Source organism: Pseudorca crassidens, chromosome 5 (genome assembly GCF_039906515.1).
Source record: "Pseudorca crassidens isolate mPseCra1 chromosome 5, mPseCra1.hap1, whole genome shotgun sequence".
NCBI classification, from domain to species: domain Eukaryota; kingdom Metazoa; phylum Chordata; class Mammalia; order Artiodactyla; family Delphinidae; genus Pseudorca; species Pseudorca crassidens.
The window spans coordinates 108981247-109001508 of record NC_090300.1 but is presented as its reverse complement, the minus strand read 5'-3'; the positions used below and the strand labels follow the sequence as shown (position 1 = coordinate 109001508).

At 36.2% G+C, this 20262-nt stretch overlaps 1 protein-coding gene across 3 annotated transcripts in view; it reads left to right on the top strand.

Moving 5' to 3' along the window:
• Positions 1–20262, top strand: part of ZNF654 (zinc finger protein 654) — a 94064-nt gene that overhangs the window by 22277 nt on the left and 51525 nt on the right. The gene's annotated exons all lie outside the window — the stretch shown is intronic.

The window sequence follows — 20262 nt, the reverse complement described above, 5'->3', positions numbered from 1 at the left end:
TCCCTGCAGAAGAAACCTTTCCTAAAGTCTTCCCTCAAAAAGATTTCTATTTCTTCATTTAAGTGTTTAGGTTTAATTTTGGACATTTAACCACAATTTTACTTTTAGCTTTAGAGTTAAGTGGAATTGTTATATAGATTCTTAGGTTTACTACTAGCACTTTCCTTTCCTTTTTAATTCCCCAGATTCCCTTGGCAAACTTTAATGGTAAATCCCAGCAGCAGTTGAGGCCATCATAGATCTTAAATCGGGCCAGAAAGAGGTTAGGAAACTTTGGTTTTTAAAAATACTTGTAAAGGACTTCGAGTTAAAGATCACAAACTGAGCACTTGTATTTATCGTTTTTGCCCTCCTAGATCCTACTAAAATAGTAAAGAAGTAAAAGAGGGAAATACAGTGAAAAGAAAATAGAGAAGAGTCATCAGTGAATGAAAAGATTTCAACAATTTTCTTTGGGAAAGAAAACAGATAGAGGAGTGTCTTTGAAACATGTCAGAGCAAGTCACAACTTAATTTTCTTTTCTTTTTTTGTTCCTCACATTACACTCACATCACATTAGTGGGTTTGTATTCATTTATCAACATTACAAAATACAATAGAAAATATCAGAGTGTGTCTCATGGGATAAGTATTATTTTGTAAAACTCTTGTTTTATATATTTATTTTTATGTATGTGTATACTTTATTATTTGTAAAACATTTTTTGAAACTGTGGGTAGCATATAAAACAAAATTATCCTCTGCCTTATAAGATAGGAGGAAGACCATCTGTCCTGCCTCCTTCCCTTTGGAATCCTAGGGAGGTATAGAATTTGAACACTATAGGTATGAAATAGAGAGTAGGGAATGAGATACTTTGGGAGAATACAGATAAAGGAGTTAATTGCAGTTTTTCCATTCAGGCCATTCACTAGACCCTAGGGCCTGGGTAGGGTGGGGAAACAGCATTGATTCTTTCTTTTTTTCTCTAATGAAATTAAATGACTTTGAAGCAGTGACCTTTGTATTCTGGCAATTAAGTGTTCTTCTTGAGACAGCTACCTAATCACTTAATTACCCTAAAGAAAAACTTACCAGTCACCAAACTCTAGACATGCTTGCTCACAGGGCTCCCAATTAAACTGCTTGTGGCTTTATTCTTAGATATTAATGGATATTCAAGAATCATCAGACATTTGGGGAATGCCTTCAACATGAAAAAAATACAATGAAAACAAACTAAAAAAAAAATTCTGGAAGAAATACAGTTAATGTTGAAAACAAAAAATTTAAAAGAGAAATGTAAAATCTATAATTAGCATTTTCAGAGAGAGTTGAGAAGATTTGTAGGACATTAAAACATCAACATATCATGCTGTGTGAAAGGAATAAAGAGATACCAAAAATGAGTTTGTGGAAATTAAAAATATGTGATGGTTAAAATTTAAAATTCTGTAGGAAAGTTGCAAGGTAAAGTTGAAAAAATAATCCAGAATGTAAAACAAAACCAAAGTGAAGGAATGCTCAGAAGAACACTGATACAGTGACTTCATGTAGGAGGTTCATTATTTAACTAGCTGAAGTTCCAGAAAAAGAATTTAGAGAATATATGTTGGAGGAAATTTTCAAATAAATATATAATAAAAGAATTTCCCAGAAATAAAAGTCATAAACTTCCAGACTGAAAGAGCCCAAGAAGTGCTCAGCACAATGAATATAAAAAATACTCAGCTAAATACATCATTTTGCAATTTGAAAATAACAAGAATGTAAAAGCAGATTTGAACACCTTCTAGAGAGAAAAAACTAGGTCACCTACAAAGGAACAAACATCAGATTGATGTTTGTTGATATATTCTACCACCCAACAGTGGGTGGTAGAATATAATGAATCAATGTCTCTGAAGTTTTGAAGAGAAATTATTTTCAGTGTAGAATTTTATACTCATTCAAACTGTCAGTGAAGTGTGAGAGTAGAAACAATATTTCCAGGCATGTAAGGACCTAGGAGATTGATTTGTCCACATTTTCTTGGGAAGTTATTAGAGAATGTACTCCAGAAAAATGGGGTATAATATAAAAAGACCAGATGACAATGGATCTAGAAAACAGTAGCTTTTACTTAAGATAGACAGAAGAGAAGTTCCAGGGTCGCTGCTAAATAGTAGGTCTTACAGATATGTCACCTCCAAGAGGGGAATATCCAGTAAAAATGGAGACTTGAAACACCTTGAGAATTTGGAACCATTTAAGGTAGTGATAAAAGTAGACAAGGCAAAGGAAATAAAAAAGCAATTAGAAAAAATAATCTGAACAGGAAATGACACAGAGTCATAACAAACTACTTAGATATGCACTGAATGTTACTTATATATAGTTTTCTTCGTGTAAATGATGCTTATTGACTTCAAACTTTTAAAGCACAAAAATAATTATAATTACAGAACGGAGGAGAATTATTAACCTTTCAATATAAGACTATTTGATGGAAATTGCAAGTTGAAAGTGAAGGACAAGGGCACTAATATCCTTCCTTAAAATTCTTATTTTACAAAATGGAGTGTCAGTACATGAAACCGTAAATAAAGGTGTAACTAAAGTTACAAAGATAAATAATAGAGGAAATAATAGTGAATGACTGTTGGGAGGATGTACTTGTGTGAGGAGTTTAATTCTCTTCTATCACAGCAGGAAGTTAAAAGATAATATTTAAAATTGGTAAATCAAGAAATACTAGCAGAGCTTATTATCACCAGCTATTAAAAATACTGAAAGTTGTTAATTCTGGGTAATTGGCAGTGAGAGAGTGTTGAAACCTTTCTATACACTTAGCATTTTTAAATATTGAAGATGTGTAAATTTAATATATGTGAACTTTTATGTTTTTTGATTTACATACATGCATAAAAATTTTAAAGAGTGCATGTACATTGTGCTTCTTTAAAAGTTTATATATATTTAAAGTTATAGAAGCTATGTGAAGTGATGGATATGTTAACCAGCTTCATTGTGGTGATCATTTCACTATGTATCAATTTGTATACCTTAAATATATACAGTTTCTATTTGTTAATTATAGCCTAGTAAAGCTGAAAAAAAATTGTGGGGGGGAAGAGTTTACAATATAACGTTATTTAGACTTGTAAGAGAACAGAAGTTTTAAAAATATATGTATTATTTTTAAAAAATAGATTTATTTTTGTGATACCTAAATAAATATGGGAAGTATTAGGACTTCTTGATTATAATTGACAAATCCTACCCAGCCTAGTTTAAACAAAAAAAGAAGCGCTTGGAGGGATTTATTAGATAACTAAATCATGGAAAAGCAAGGACTAGAGCTAGTTTCAGGATTTTCCGAATCTAGAGAATAAAATATCTAGAATTGTTCTCTTCCTTTCCATCATTCCTTTTTTGGCTTCATTCTCTCAGGGCTGTTGACAATTCTTGGATTAAGTTTACTTTATTAACCAAGGGAGAAGAAACCCTCTGCTCCCACTTCTATTCCCCAAAATATTTTGGGAACTCAGGCCTGTCTGAGGTTATGTGCCAATTGCTTAAACTAATCACTCTGTTGAGAAGAGTATGGTAAGATTTTTGGCTATCTGATAGCAAGCCCACCTCATGGCTAGTGGAAAGGAGGATACTACATTGGCAGCCCTGTGAGGACCATAGAAATGTTGGAGGGATAAGCAGTTTGCTCAAGAAGTGAATGCGGTAGTGTGAAGGAGAGCTGGCTAAGTAGACAAAAGTAATGGATGTCACTACAAAGAATATTTTTATATGATATTTTGAAAGCTACTGAAGCAGCTTCAGTTATTCTCTGCTGATTTCTGAGGAAAATAAATAAGTATTGAAAGAAATACATTATTTGTAAGCAAGAAGCATTGTTCTTGATTCAGTGCCCATTTGGATATTTCCCCCTTTTCATCTGTATAATCTTGTTAACTTTTGTGTTGTAATGTGAAAATGTTTTTAAGGCTTTCAAAAGTAAATTAAGTCATTTGTTGACTTACGTTTCACTGCTTGCTAGCTTTTTTTTTTTTTTAACTACTGCTCATGAAAAGAATAATGTATTAAGCAAAGGTAAATCTTACCTAAGATGGACAGCGCTGGGCAAAAGAAAGTAAATTATCTTAGTGGTTTGTTAAATGGTAATGTTTCTTATAAAGAAAACTTTCTGCATTATTTGTATTTACTTTAGTGGAAAAGATAATTGTACTTTTAATACCAGAAGAAAAATGGGGAAATGGCCATATGGTGGTGCCATTGAAAGCGTTAGTGAGTCTGGAACAGTGTTCTATTTTATTGAAATATTTAAGCTAGAAAATTCTTCTAACAATTATTCCATAATCATTCATTCATTCATTCATTCATTCTGTAAATCTCTGTGCTTGGTTCTAGAGGTAAAATAGAAAATAAGATTGGTGAGTCCTTGTTTTAAAGACCTTACAGAGCTAAAAGATATTACACAAGAGGCTCCACTAGTACGTATTGTTAAGTATGAAAGAATTATAGGGTACAGTGAGAGAGTTTAACAGGGGACCTTTCCCTGTCAGGGAAAATTTGCTCGGTGAACTAAAACTTGAGCTGAGCTCTGAAGGGATGATGGGAGTAAATTAGATGAAGGAGCAAAAGAGACTCCCAGGAATGGTAAACAGAATGTTCAAGGTGCCTGGACAGGATATCAGGTTATTAATGGATTTCATTATAACTCATATCTATTTGTAGAATTGTTTATGATATATATAATGTATTTTAAAAGTTTTAGTCACTTAAAAAATATATAGGTGAGCTAAAGAAGTAATGTTTATAACATTCTGTCTCATGCTAATATATATATGTATAATATATGCATACAAAATATATGTTAAACATAAAACTACTATATTCTCTGGTAGTTTTGTCTGGTCTGTATATCTACCTTCATAAAATCCTATACCCACCTTGTAAATTAATACGTATGTGAAGATCTGCCTTCTGTAGACTGGGAGATTCTAAAAACTACACTTTTTCCAAGATGTTCTTTACAGAGAAGGAAACTGGATTCTGTTTTTATTCATACCTGACTGTTTTTTTAAAGTTTATGGAAATGAATAGCTATGTAGAGAATTGTCTTAAATTGATTAATTATAATTTTACCTGGGTTGACTCTCCTTGTAAGCTGTATTTTCTAAAGAAATGAAGATTTTGCTGTGTATGTATGTATGTGTTGGCACTAAAAAGGACCTCAAATTAATTCCTTTTTTATAGATAAGAAAACTGAGGCCTGAGAAGTTAGGGGGCTTTTGCAAATTCAAGTTAATTAAATTCTGACTGTTTATTTTTCCTGTTGTTTTCTTGTTTTAGATCGGTTAAATACTGATTTCTAAGTTTTCCAGGTAGAGCAAAGCCAAACACCCTGAAACTAAGCAGACCTTCAGGCAGAGAACATAGACTTTGTAAGTTTTACATAAAAGCAAGCTTTAATGCTGCCTTTCTAGCCTCTTTAGCCAGGCGGAAAGTAAATGTTCATAGATTTCAGCAGTCCAGGCAGGGTTCAGTAATGGAAGTAGTAATTCGCCTGGCAGCCATTAGGTCCACAAGGACCCACATAGTCCACTGGAGGAGGAAACTAGTTCAGCTAGTAGCATTTAGTATATGCAGTGGCAAACACTAAAAGTATATATGTCAAGTTGCATAGGGAGAGAAGACCAAAGGGCCTTCTTTTTCATGGAACTAAGTGGGTATACTCAGCCTCTTGTTTAGAGTGACTAGACAATCATGGGCCACACATATTACATGAGAGATCAGTGACCCTTTCTGATTATGTTGCTGAATTTTACCATATTTCATAGAATTTGTGCCTAATTTCAGTCTCTACTATATTAAACCATGTTTTATTTGATTACATTTATAACTTAAGTCCAGGCTTCAACTAATTTAGGAGACAGCCTAGAAATCAGAGGAAGAAAGACTAATTCTAAAGTGCCATTTTTTTTCAGTGGTGCCAGGCCCCACAAAAGGTGTTAGTCTTGTAGGCCCCAATCAGTACGTATATCCTTTCTCTACAACATGTAACAACTCTTATTACTTCCTGACTCTTCAATTATTTTTTTTTAATTTAATTTTATTTATTTTTTTATACAGCAGGTTCTTATTAGTCATCCATTTTATACACATCAGTGTATACATGCCAATCCCAATCTCCCAATTCATCACACCACCACCACCACCAGCCCTGCTGCTTTCCCTGCTTGGTGTCCATACGTTTGTTCTCTATAACTGTATCTTAATTTCTGCCTTGTAAACCAGTTCATCTATACCATTTTTCTAGGTTCCACATATATGCATTAATATACGATGTTTGTTTTTCTCTTTCTGACTTACTTCATGATGTATGACAGTCTCTAGGTCCATCCACATCTCTACAAATGACCCAATTTCATTCCTTTTTATGGCTGAGTAGTATTCCATTGTATATATCTACCACATCTTCTTTATCCATTTGTCTGTTGATGGGCATTTAGGTTGCTTCCATGACCTGGCTGTTGTAAATAGTGCTGCAGTGAACATTGGGGTGCATATATCCTTTTGAGTTATAGTTTTCTCTGGGTATATGCCCAGTAGTGGGATTGCTGGCTCATAGGGTAATTCAATTTTTAGTTTTTTAAGGAACCTCTGTACTGTTCTCCATAGTGGCTATATCAATTTACATTCCCACCAACACTGCAAGAGGGTTCCCTTTTGTCCACACCCTCTCCAGCATTTGTTGTTTGTAGATTTTCTGATGATGCCCATTCTAACTGGTGTGAGGTGACACCTCATTGTAGTTTTGATTTGCATTTCTCTAGTAATTAGTGATGTTGAGCAGCTTTTCATGTGCTTCTTGGCCATCTGTATGTCTTCTTTGGAGAAATATCTATTTAGGTCTTCTGCCCATTTTTTGATTGGGTTGTTTGTTTTTTTAATATTGAGCTGCATGAGCTGTTTATATATTTTGGAGATTAATCCTTTGTCCGTTGATTCATTTGCAAATATTTTCTCCCATTCTGAGGGATGTATTTCATCTTGCTTATAGTTTCCTTTGCTTTACAAAAGCTTTTAAGTTTCATTAGGTCCCATTTGTTTATTTTTGTTTTTATTTCCAGTACTCTAGAAGGTGGATCAAAAAAGATCTTGCTGTGATTTATGTCAAAGAGTGTTCTTCCTATGTTTTCCTCTAAGAGTTTTATAGTGCCCGATCTTACATTTAGGTCTCTAATCCATTTTGAGTTTATTTTTGTGTATGGTGTTGGGGAGTGTTCTAATTTCATTCTTTTACATGTAGCTGTCCAGTTTTCCCAGCACCACTTATTGAAGAGACTGTCTTTTCTCCATTGTATATCCTTGCCTCCTTTGTCATAATTAGTTGACCATAGGTATGTGGGTTTATCTCTGGGCTTTCTATCCTGTCCCATTGCGCTATATCTCTGTTTTTGTGCTAGTACCATATTGTCTTGAGTACTGTAGGTTTGTAGTATAGTCTGAAGTCAGGGAGTCTGATTCCTCCAGCTCCGTTTTTTTCCCTCAAGACTGCTTTGGCTATTCGGGGTCTTTTGTATCTCCACACAAATTTTAAGATTTTTTTGTTCTAGTTCTGTAAAAAATGCCATTAGCAATTTGATAGGGATTGCATTGAATCTGTAGATTGCTTTGGGTAGTATAGTCATTTTCACAATATTGATTCTTCCAATCCAAGAACATGGTATATCTCTCCATCTGTTTGTATCATCTTTAATTTCTTTCATCAGTGTCTTATATATAGTTTTCTGCATACAGGTCTTTTGTCTCCCTAAGTAGGTTTACTCCTAGGTATTTTATTCTTTTTGTTGCAGTGGTAAATGGGAGTGTTTCCTTAATTTCACTTTCAGATTTTTCATCATTAGTGTATAGGAAGGCAAGAGATTTCTGTGCATTAATTTTGTATCCTGAAACTTTACCAAATTCATTCATCAGCTCTAGTAGTTTTCTGGTGGCATCTTTAAGATTCTCTATGTATGGTATCATGTCATCTGCAAACAGTGACAGTTTTACTTCTTCTTTTCTAATTTGTATTCCTCTTATTTCTTTTTCTTCTCTGATTGCCATGGGTAGGACTTCCAAAACTATGTTGAATAATAGTGGTGAGATTGGACATCCTTGTCTTGTTCCTGATCTTAGAGGAAATGCTTTCAGTTTTTCACCATTGAGAATGATGTTGGCTGTGGGTTTGTTGTATATGGCCTTTATTATATTGAGGTAGGTTCCCTCTATGCCCACTTTCTGGAGAGTTTTTATCATAAATGGGTGTTGAATTTTGTCAAAAGCTTTTTCTGCATCTATTGAGATGATCATATGGTTTTTCTCCTTCAGTTTGTTAATATGGTGTATCACATTGATTTGCGTATATTGAAGAATCCTTGCATCCCTGGGATAAATCCCATTTGATCGTGGTGTATGAACCTTTTAATGTGTTGTTGGATTCTGTTTGCTAGTATTTTGTTGAGGATTTTTGCATCTATATTCATGAGTGATAGTGCTCTGTAATTTTCTTTGTTTGTAGTATCTTTGTCTGGTTTTGGTATCAGGGTGATGGTGGCCTCATAGAATGAGTTTGGGAGTGTTCCTTCCTCTGCAGTTTTTTGGAAGAGTTTGAGAAGGGTGTTAGCTCTTCTCTAAATGTTTGATAGAATTTACCTGTGAAGCCATCTGGTCCTGGATTTTGTTTATTGGAAGATTTTTAATCACAGTTTCAATTGGTCTGTTCATATTTTCTATTTCTTCCTGGTTCAGTCTTGGAAGGTTATAACTTTCTAAGTATTTGTCCATTTCTTCCAAGTTGTCCATTTTATTGGCATAGAGTTGCTTGTAGTAATCTCTTAGGATGCTTTGTATTTCTGTGGTGTCTGTTGTAACTTCTCCTTTTTCATTTCTAATTCTATTGAGTTGAGTCCTCTCCCTCTTTTTCTTGATGAGTCTGGCAAATGGTTTATCAATATTGTTTATCTTCTCAGAGAACCAGCTTTTAGTTTTATTGATCTTTGCTATTGTTTTCTTTGTTTCTATTTCATTTATTTCTGCTCTGATCTTTATTATTTCTTTCCTTCTACTAACTTTTGGTTTTGTTTGTTCTTCTGTCTCTAGTTCCTTTAAGTGTAAGGTTAGACTCTTCAATTATTTTGACCAACACTTACTCAAAACCGTCTCCAATTTTGTATCCATCATCTTTACTAATCATTTGTGACAGGCAAACCTTGTTTATTTTATAGAGAAATCAAGACTGTCTAGCCTATTTCTTTGTTTTCTCTCTCTAAGGAAGAGATGTCTTCCTTTTTGAGTCCATTTGGGGTCTTAATTAAATTCCCTCACTAACTTCTCTCAACATTGTTTTGTTTCTCGTTACTATTTCATTAGAATATTTTGTTTTCAGGATTTGTTGTATTTAAAGTCAAATTAGACAAACCTATGTGCATTTATTTATATTGGCCATGTTTAGGTGCTCAACATTTCATTTGGCGCTAGTTGTGGACTGGCGTCTTTTTTCCTTGTAATTTTGGTTTTTATTACTCCTTTTGTTAATTTTGGAGTGAAGTAGTTGAGACTATAGTCATTTTAATGGCAAAGAGATACAGGGATTGTTAAGTGGTATATTTGTATTGGCAGAAGTGAAAAGTGATCGGATAATGACATACTCTCTTCTCACCCATACTATGTATCAAAATCTAGAAGGATGTATGTGTGTAGTTTTAAAAATGGTATTTATTTTTTTCTGATCTAACTAAAGGAAGGACAGCTTGATAATTGCCTTGATCAGTGTGGATACACTAAAACTAGAGTGAAAAAGCAGTAGACTGAAAGGTGTTACTATTTCTGCTGCTATCAGGAAGATCGGTGATATTCTTTAGAAGAACATGTATATAGTCATTATGAAGGATGTAAATACATGTTTGAATTTTTCTAATATTTGAATGTCTTAATTTTATGCTCAGTCAGATCCCTGAAAAACTACAGATCTGAACATTTTAACTTTTCCTTCCTTCCCCCGCTAGCTTTGGTTCATAGAGCTAGACTACAGCATTATACTGTCAGCTTTCACTGTGGACTGAAGTAAGAAGGAAAAGAAAACAAAAACAAAACATATACGAAAACATCTGTAGTTGCTGAAAATTTGACAAAATTTTGCTCATTGCTCCTTATGCAGAAATCTTAAAAGAAATTCCCCCAGACACACCTAAATACATAAAGCAAATATTAAGAGACCTTAAGGGAGAAATAGACAAGCAATATAATAATAGTAAGGAACTTTAATACCCCACTTTTCATCAACAGATAGATCTTCCAGACAAAATCCGTTAGGAACCATTGGCTTTGAATGAAACTTTAAACCAGTTGTACTTAACAGACCTACAGAATATTCCATCCAAAAGCAACAGAATACACACTCTTCTCAAATGAATAGGATAGATCATATGTTAGTCCATAAAACAAATCTTAGTACATTTAGAAAACTTAAATCATATCAAGCATCTTTTCTGACCACAATGGTGTGGAACTAGAAATCAATTACAAGAAGAAAACTGAAAAATTCTCAAATATATGGAGATTAAACAACATTCTTACTGACAATCAGTGGGTCAAAGAACAAGTCAAAGAAAAATTTTAAAATACCTTAAGAAAAATGAAAATGGAAATACAACATATCAAAGCTTATGGGATACAGCAAAAGCAGTTTTTTTTAAGTGTCTTTTTTTTTTATTTTTAACATCTTTATTGGAGTATAATTGCTTTACAATGGTGTGTTAGTTTCTGCTGTATAACATAGTGAATTAGCTATGGATTTACATATATCCCCATATCTCATCCCTCTTGTGTCTCCCTCCCACCCGCCCTATCCCACCCCTCTAGGTGGTCACAAAGCACTGAGCTGCTCTCCCTGTGCTGTGCAGCTGCTTCCCACTAGCTATATCTATTTTACATTTGGTAGTATATTCAAGTCCATGCCACTCTGTCACTTCGTCCCAGCTTCCGCTTCCCTGTCCCCTTGTCCTCAAGTCCATTCTCTGTGTGCATCTTTATTCCTGTCCTGCCCCTAGGTTCTTCAAAACCAAGTTTTTTTTTTAGATTCCGTATATATGTGTTAGCATACAGTATTGTTTTTCTCTTTCTGACTTACTTCACTCGTATGGCAGACTCTAGGTCCATCCACCTCACTATAAATAACTCAATTTCGTTTCTTTTGTGGCTGAGTAATATTTCATTGTGTATATTTGCCACATCTTCTTTATCCATTCATCTGGCAGTGGGCACATAGGTTGCTTCCATGTCCTGGCTATTGTAAATAGAGCTGCAGTGAACATTTTGGTACATGACTCTTTTTGAATTATGGTTTTCTCAGGGTATATGCCCAGTAGTGGGATTGCTGGGTCATATAGTAGTTCTATTTTTAGTTCTTTAAGGAACCTCCACACTGTTCTCCATAGTGGCTATATCAATTTACATTACCACCAACAGAGCAAGAGGGTTCCCTTTTCTCCACACCATCTCCGGCATTTATTGTTTGTAGATTTTTTGATGATGACCATTTTGACCGGTGTGAGGTGATACCTCATTGTAATTTTGATTTGCATTTCTCTAATGATTAGTGATGTTGAGGATGCTTTCATGTGTTTGTTGGCAATCTGTATATCTTCTTTGGAGAAATGTATATTTAGGTCTTCTGCCCATTTTTGGATTCGTTTGTTTTTTTTTTGCGGTACGCGGGCCTCTCACTGTTGTGACCTCTCCTGTTGCGGAGCACAGGCTCTGGACGCACAGGCTTAGCGGCCATGGCTTACGGGCCTAACTGCTCCGCGGCATGTGGGATCTTCCCGGACCGGGGTATGGACCCGTGTCCCGTGCATCGGCAGGGGGACTCTCAACCACTGTGCCACCAGGGAAGCCCCATGTTTGTTTTTTTGATATTGAGTTTCATGAGCTGCTTGTAAATTTTAGAGACTAATCCTTGGTCAATTTCTTCATTGGCAAATAATTTCTCCCATTCAGAGGGTTATCTTTTTGTCTTGTTTATGGTTTCCTTTGCTGTGCAAAAGCTTTTAAGTTTCATTAGGTCCCATTTGTTTATTTTTGGCTTTATTTCCATTTCTTTAGAAGGTGGGTCAAAAAGGATCTTGCTGTGATTTATGTCATAGAGTGTTCTGCCTATGTTTTCCTCTAAGAGTTTTCTAGTGTCTGGCCTTACATTTAGGTCTTTAATCCATTTTGAGTTTATTTTTGTGTATGGTATTAGTGAGTGTTCTAGTTTCATTCTTTTACATGTAGCTGTCCAGTTTTCCCAGCACCACTTGGTGAAGAGGCTGTCTTTTCTCCATTGTATATTCTTGCCTCCTTTATCAAAAATAAGGTGGCCATATGTGCGTGGGTTTATCTCTGGGCTTTCTATCCTGTTCCATTGATCTATATTTCTGTTTTTTTGCCAGTACCATACTGTCTTGATTAATGTAGCTTTGTAGTATAGTCTGAAGTCTGGGAGTCTGATTCCTCCAGCTCGTTTTTCTTTCTCAAGATTGCTTTAGCTATTCAGGGTCTTTTGTGTTTCCATATAAAGCGTGAATTTTTGGTTCTAGTTCTATGAAAAATGCCAGTGGAAGTTTGATAGGGATTGCATTGAATCTGTAGATTGCTTTGAGTAGTATAGTCATTTTCACAATGTTGATTCTTCCGATCCAAGAACATGGTATATCTCTCCATTTGTTTGTATCATCTTTAATTACTTTCATCATTGTCTTATAGTTTTCTGCATACAGGTCTTTTGTCTCCTTAGGTAGGTTTATTCCTAGGTATTTTATTCTTTTTGTTGCAGTGGTAAATGGGAGTGTTCCCTTAATTTCTCTTTCAGATTTTTCATCATTAGTGTGTAGGAATGCAAGAGTTTTCTGTGCATTAATTTTGTATCTTGCTACTTTACCAAATTTATTGATTAGCTCTAGTAGTTTTCTGGTAGCCTCTTTAGGATTCTGTATGTATAGTATCATGTCATCTGCAAACAGTGACAGCTTTACTTCTTTTCTGATTTGGTTTCCTTTTATTTCTTTTTGTCTCTGATTCCTGTGGCTAAAACTTCCAAAACTATGTTGAATACTAGTGGTGAAAGTGGGCAACCTTGTCTTGTTCCTGATCTTAGTGGAAATGGTTTCAGTTTTTCACCATTGAGAATGATGTTGGCTGTGGGTTTGTCATATATGGCCTTTATTATATTGAGGAAAGTTCCCTATATGCCTACTTTCTGGAGGGTTTTTTTCATAACTGGGTGTTGAATTTTGTCGAAAGCTTTTTCTGCATCTATTGAGATGATCATATGGTTTTTCTCCTTCAGTTTGTTAATATGGTGTATCACATTGATTGGTTTGCGTATATTGAAGAATCCTTGCATTCCTGGGATAAACCCCACTTGATCACAGTGTATGATCCTTTTAATGTGCTGTTGGATTCTGTTTGCTAGTATTTTGTTGAGGATTTTTGCATCTATATTCATGAGTGATATTGCTCTGTAATTTTCTTTGTTTGTAGTATCTTTGTCTGGTTTTGGTATCAGGGTGATGGTGGCCTCATAGAATGAGTTTGGGAGTGTTCCTTCCTCTGCAGTTTTTTGGAAGACTTTGAGAAGGTGTTAGCTCTTCTCTAAATGTTACATAGAATTTGCCTGTGAAGCCATCTAGTCCTGGGCTTTTGTTTGTTGGAAGATTTTTAATCACAGTCTCAATTTCAGTGCTTGTGATTGGTCTGTTTATATTTTCTTTTTTTCTTCCTGGTTCAGTCTCGGAAGGTTGTGCTTTTCTAAAAAATTGTCCATTTCTTCCACATTGTCCATTTTATTGGCATATAGTTGCCTGTACTAATCTTTCATGATCCTTTGTATTTCTGCAATGTCAGTTGTTACTTCTCCTTTTTCATTTCTGATTCTATTGATTTGCGTATTCTCCCTTTTTTTCTTGATGAGTCTGACTAATGGTTTATCAATTTCGTTTATCTTCTCAAAGAACCAGCTTTTAGTTTTATTGATCTTTGGTATTGTTTCCTTTATTTCTTTTTCATTTATTTCTGATCTGGTCTTTATGATTTCTTTCCTTCTGCTAACTTTGAGGGTTTTTTGTTCTTTCTCTAATTGCTTTAGGTGTAAGGTTAGGTTGTTTATTTGAGATGTTTCTTGTTTCTTGAGGTAGGATTGTATTGCTATCAACTTCCCTCTTAGAACTGCTCTTGCTGCATCCCATAAGTTTTGGGTCAGTGTGTTTTCATTGTCATTTGTTTCTAGGTATTTTTTTATTTCCTCTTAGATTTGTTCAGTGATCTCTTGGTTATTAAGTAGTGTATTGTTTAGTCTCCCTGTGTTTATATTTTTTACAGATTTTTTCCTGTAATTGATATCTAGTCCCATAGCGTTGTGGTCGGAAAAGATACTTGATACAATTTCAGTTTTCTGAAATTTACCAAGGCTTGATTTGTGACCCAAGATATGATCTATCCTGGAGAATGTTCCATGAGCACTTGCGAAGTGTATTCTGTTGTTTTTGGATGGAATATCCTATGAATATCAATTAAGTCCATCTTGTTTAATGTTTCATTTAAAGCTTGTGTTTCCTTATTTATTTTCATTTTGGATGATCTGTCCGTTGGTGAAAGTGGGGTGTTAAAGTCCCCTACTCTGATTGTGTTACTGTTGATTTCCCCTTTTATGGCTCTTAGCATTTACCTTATGTATTGAGATGCTTCTGTTTGGGTGCATAAATATGTACAAATGTTATGTCTTGTTCTGGGATTGATCCCTTGATCATTATGTAGTGTCCTTCTTTGCCTCTTTTAATAGTCTTAATTTTAAAGTCTATTTTACCTGATATGAGTGTTGCTACTCCAGCTTTCTTTTGATTTCCATTAGCATGGAATATCTTTTTCTATCCCTTCAGTTTCAGTCTGTATGTGTCCCTAGGTCTGAAGTGGGTCTCTTGTTGACAGCATATATATAGGTCTCTTTTTGGTATCCATTTAGCCAGTCTGTGTCTTTTGGTTGGCGCATTTAATCCATTTACATTTAAGGTAATTATCGATACGTGTGTTCCTATTACCATTTTCTTAATTGTTTGTGGTTTGTTATTGTAGTTTTTTTCTTTCTCTTGTGTTTCCTCCATAGAGAAGTTCCTTTCGCATTTGCTGTAAAGCTGCTTTGGTGGTGCTGAATACTCTTAGCTTTTGCTTGTCTGAAAAGGTTTTAATTTCTTTGTCAAATTTGAATGAGATCCTTGCTGGGTAGAGTAATCTTGGTTATAGGTTTTTTCCCTTTAATCACTTTAAATATGTCCTGTTACTCCCTTCTGGCTTGCAGAGTTTGTGCTGAAAGATCAGCTGTTAACCTTGGGGATTCCCTTGTGCATTATTTGTTGTTTTTACCTTGCTGCTTTTAATATTTTTTCTTTGTATTTAATTTTTGAGAGTTTGATTAATATGTGTCTTGGCCTGTTTCTCCTTGGATTTATCCTGTATGGGACTCTCTGTGCTTCCTGGATTTGATTAACTATTTCCTTTCCCATATTAGGGAAATTTGGAACTCTAATCTCTTCAAATATTTTCTCAGTCCCTTTCTTTTTCTTTTCTTCTTCTGCCACCCCTATATTTCGAATGTTGGTGCATTTAATGTTTTCCCAGAGTTCTCTGAGACTGTCCTCAATTATTTTCATTCTTTTTCCTTTATTCTACTCTGCAGTAGTTATTTCCACTATTTTATCTTCCAGGTTACTTATCCATTCTTCTGCCTCAGTTATTCGGCTATTGATTCCTTCTAGAGAATTTTTAATTTCATTTATGGTGTTCATCATTGTTTGTTTGCTCTTTAGTTCTTCTAGGTCCTTGTTAAACGTTTCTTTTGTTTTCTCCATTCTGTTTCCAAGATTTTGGATCATCTTTGCTATCATTACTCTGAATTCTTTTTCAGGTAGACTGCCTCTTTCCTCTTCATTTGTTTGTTGTGGTGGGTTTTTACCTTGCTCCTTCATCTGCTGTGTGTTTCTCTGTCTTCCCCTTTTGCTTTACTTACTGTGTTTGGAGTCTCCTTTTCACAGGCTGCACATTCATAGTTACCGTTGCTTTTGGTGTCTGCCCTCAGTGGCTAGGGTTGTTTCAGTGGGTTGTGTAGGCTTCCTGGTGGATGGGACTAGTGCCTGTGTTCTGGTGGATGAGGCTGGGTCTTGTCTTTCTGGTGGGCATGTCCGTGTTCAGTGGTGTGTTTTGGGGTGTCTGTGACCCTATTATGATTTTAGGCAGCCTCCCTGCTAATGGGTTGCATTGTGTTCCTGTCTTGCTAGTTGTTTGTCATAGGGTGTCCAGCACTGAAGGTTGCTGGTCATTGAGTGGAGCTGGGTCTTAGCATTGAGAAGGAGATCTCTGGGAGAGCTTTCACTATTTCATATTACATGGAGCTTGGAGGTCTCTGGTGTACCAATGTCTTGAACTCCACTCTCCCACCTCAGAGGCATAGGCCTGACACCCAGCTGGAGTATCAAGACCCTGTTAGCCGCAGGGCTCAGAATAAAAGGGAGAAAAAAAGAAAGAAAGAAGGAAAGAAAATGAGAGAGAGGGAGGGAGGGGAAATAAAATAAAGTTATTAAAATGAAGAATAATACATAATTATGAGAAAATAAAAAAATTAAGTAACAAGAAAAAGGAAAAAAAGAAGAGAGCAACCAAACCAAAAAATAAATCCACCAATGATAACAAGTGCTAAAAACTATACTGTAAAAAAAAAATGGAGAGACAGAACCCTAGGACAAATGGTAAAAACAAAGCTATACAGACAAAATCACACAAAGAAACATACACATACACACTCACAAAAAGAGAAAAAGGAAAAAAATATATATGTCGTTGCTCCCAAAGTCCACCACCTCAATTTTGGGATGATTGGTTGTCTATTCAGGTATTCCACAGATGCAGGGTACATCAAGTTGATTGTGGAGATTTAATACACTGCTCCTGAGGCTGCTGGGAGAGATTTCCCTTTCTCTTCTTTGTTCTCACAGCTCCTGGGGTTCAGCTTTGGATTTGGCCCCGCCTCTGCATGTAGGTCGCCTGAGGGCATCTGTTCATCACTCAGACAGGATGGGGTTAAAGTAGCAGCTGATTAGGGGGCTCTGGCTCACTCAGGCCTGGGAGAGGGAGGGGTACAGAATGTGGGGCGAGCCTGTGGCAGCAGAGGCCAATATGACATTGCAACAGCCTGAGGTGCGCCGTGTTTTCACCAGGGGAAGTTGTCCCTGGATCACGGGACTCTGGCAGTGGCGGGCTGCACAGGCTCCTGGGGTGTGGGGGGAGGTGTGGATAGTGACCTGTGCTTGCATACAGGCTTCTTGGTGGCCGCAGCAGCAGCCTTAGTGTCTCATGACCGTCTGTGGTGTCCGTGCTGAGACCCGCGGCTTGCACCCATCTCTGGAGCTCGTTTAGGCAGTTCTCTGAATCCCCTCTCCTCGTGCACCCCAAAACAGTGGTCTCTTGACTCTTAGGCAGGTCCAGACTTTTTCCTGGACTCCCTCCGGGAGTAGTAGCTGTGTTGCACTAGCCCCCTTCAGGCTGTGTTCACGCAGCTAACCCCAGTCTTCTCCCTGTGATCTGACCTCTGAAGCCAGGGCCTCAGCTCCCAGCCCCCACCTACCCTGGCAGGTGAGCAGACAAGCCTCTCAGGCTGGTGAGTGCTGGTCGTCACCGATCCTCTGTGCGGGAATCTCTGCTTTGCCCTCTGCACCCCTGTTGCTGTGCTCTCCTCCGTAGCTCCGAAGCTTCCCCCCGCAACCCCTGCGTCTCTGCCAGTGAAGGGGCTTCCTAGTGTGTGGTAACTTTTCCTCCTTCACAGCTCCCTCCCAGAGGTGCAAGTCCCATTCTTATTCCATTGTTTCTGTTTTTTTCTTTTTTCTTTCGCCCTACCTAGGTACGTGGGGAGTTTCTTGCCTTTTGGGAAGTCTGAGGTCTTTTGCCAGGGTTCAGTAGGTGTTCTGTAGGAGTTGTTCCACATGTAGATGTATTTCTGATGTATTTGTGGGGAGGAAGATGATCTCCACCTCTTACTCCTCCACCATCTTGAAAGTCTCAAAGCAGTTGTAAGAGGAAAGTTCATAGCAATAAATACTTACATCAAGAAAAAAAAATGATCTCAAATAAACAGCCTAACTTTGCACTCTAAGGAATCAGAACAAATGAAGCCCAAAGTTAGTAGAAGGAAGGAAATAACAAAAGATCAGGGTGGAACTAAATGAAATAGAGACTAAAAGGATGATAAGAAAGATTGATGAAACTAAGAGCTGGTTCTTTGAGAAGATAAATAAAATTGACAAACCTTTAGCTAGACTCACCAAGAAAAAAAGAGAGAGGACTAAAAGTAAGAAACAAAAGAGGAGATGCTATAGCCAATTCCATAGAAATACAAAGGATCATAAGAGGTTACATTTGTCCCTTGTTATCCATGGGGGCTTAGTTCCAGGATTTCCCCACAGATACCAAAATCCATGGATGCTCAAATCCCTTATATTAAATGGCCTAGTATTTGCATATAACCTAAGCACATTCTCTCATGTACTGTAAATCATCTCTAGATTACTTGTAATATCTAATACAATGTAAATGCTGTGTAAATGTAAATACAAAGTAAATGCTATGTAAATCATTGCTAGTGCTCAGCACATTCAAGTTTTGCTTTTTGGAACCTTCTGGAATTGCCCGTACCCCCAATATTTTTGATCTATGGTGGATTGAATCCATGGATGCAGAACCTACAGATATAGAGAGTTGACTATACCATAGATAATTATACCCCAGTAAATTTAACAATTGAGAAGAAGTGGATAAATTCCTACATACATATACTGCCTACCAGGAGTGAATCATGAAGAAATAGAAAATCTGAACAGTGCAATTATTAGTACGGATATTGAATCAGTAATCCAAAACCTCTCAAAAAACAAAAATCCAGGACCAGACAGCTTTACTGGCAAATTCTACCAAACATTAAAACAATTAAATACCAGTCCTTCTCAGACTCATCCAGAAAATAGAATAGAGGGGAACACTTCCAAACTCATTTTATGAGACCAACATTACCTTAATATCAAAACCAGACAAGGGTATCATGAAAGAAAATTACAGGTCAATGTCCCTGGTGAACATAGATGCAAAAATCCTCAATCAAATATTAACAAACTGAATGCAACAATACATTAAAATTTTGACAGAAATAGAACTAACAATTCCTAAAATTTGTATGGAACCATAAAAGACCCCAAATAGGCAAGGCAATCTTGAGAAAGAAAGACAAAGCTGAAGGCATCATATTTCCTGATTTCAAACTAAGTTGACCCTTGAACAATGGGGGGCTAGGGACACCAACTTTCCCATCCCCTGTGCAGTTGAAAATCTGTGTATAACTTTACATTCAGCCCTTGTATCCAAGGTTCCACATCCACAGATTCAACCAACTGAAGATTGTGTAGTACTATAGTACATATTTAGGGGAAAAAATCCAGGTATAAGTGTACCTGTGCAGTTCAAACCCAAGTTATTCAAGGGTCAACTGTATATTACAAAACTATAGTAATCAAAACAGTATGGTACTGACATAAAAACAGACACATAGGTCTTCGAAAAGAATAGGGAGCCCAGAAGTAAACCAACACATACATGGTCAGTTAATTTATAACTTAGGAGCCAAGAATATACAGTGGGGATTGGACAGCCTCTTTAATAAATGGTGTTGGGAAAACTGGACAGCCAAATGCAAAAGAATGAAACTGGACCACTATCTCAAACCATACACAAAAATCAACTAACAATGGATGTAAGAATCAAATGTAAGACCTGAAACTATCAAACTCCTAGAAGAAAACATAGGTGGCAAGCTCCTTGACATTGTTCTTGGTGATAATTTATTTGGATTTGACACCAAAAGCAAATGAAACAAAGAAGAAAAATCAACATGTGGGACTACATCAAAGTAAACAGTTTCTGCACAGCAAAGGTAACCATCAAAATGGAAAGCAACTTTACTGGATGAGAGAAAATATTTGCAAATTATATATCTGACAAGGGGTTAATACCCAAAATACAGAAAGTATAAAGACTCATACAACTCAGTAGCAAAAAACAATCAGATTAAAAAAAATGGGTAGGTCTGAATAGACAGTTTTGCAGAGAAGACATACAGATGACCAACAGGTATGTGTAAATATGTTCAACATCACTAATCATCAGG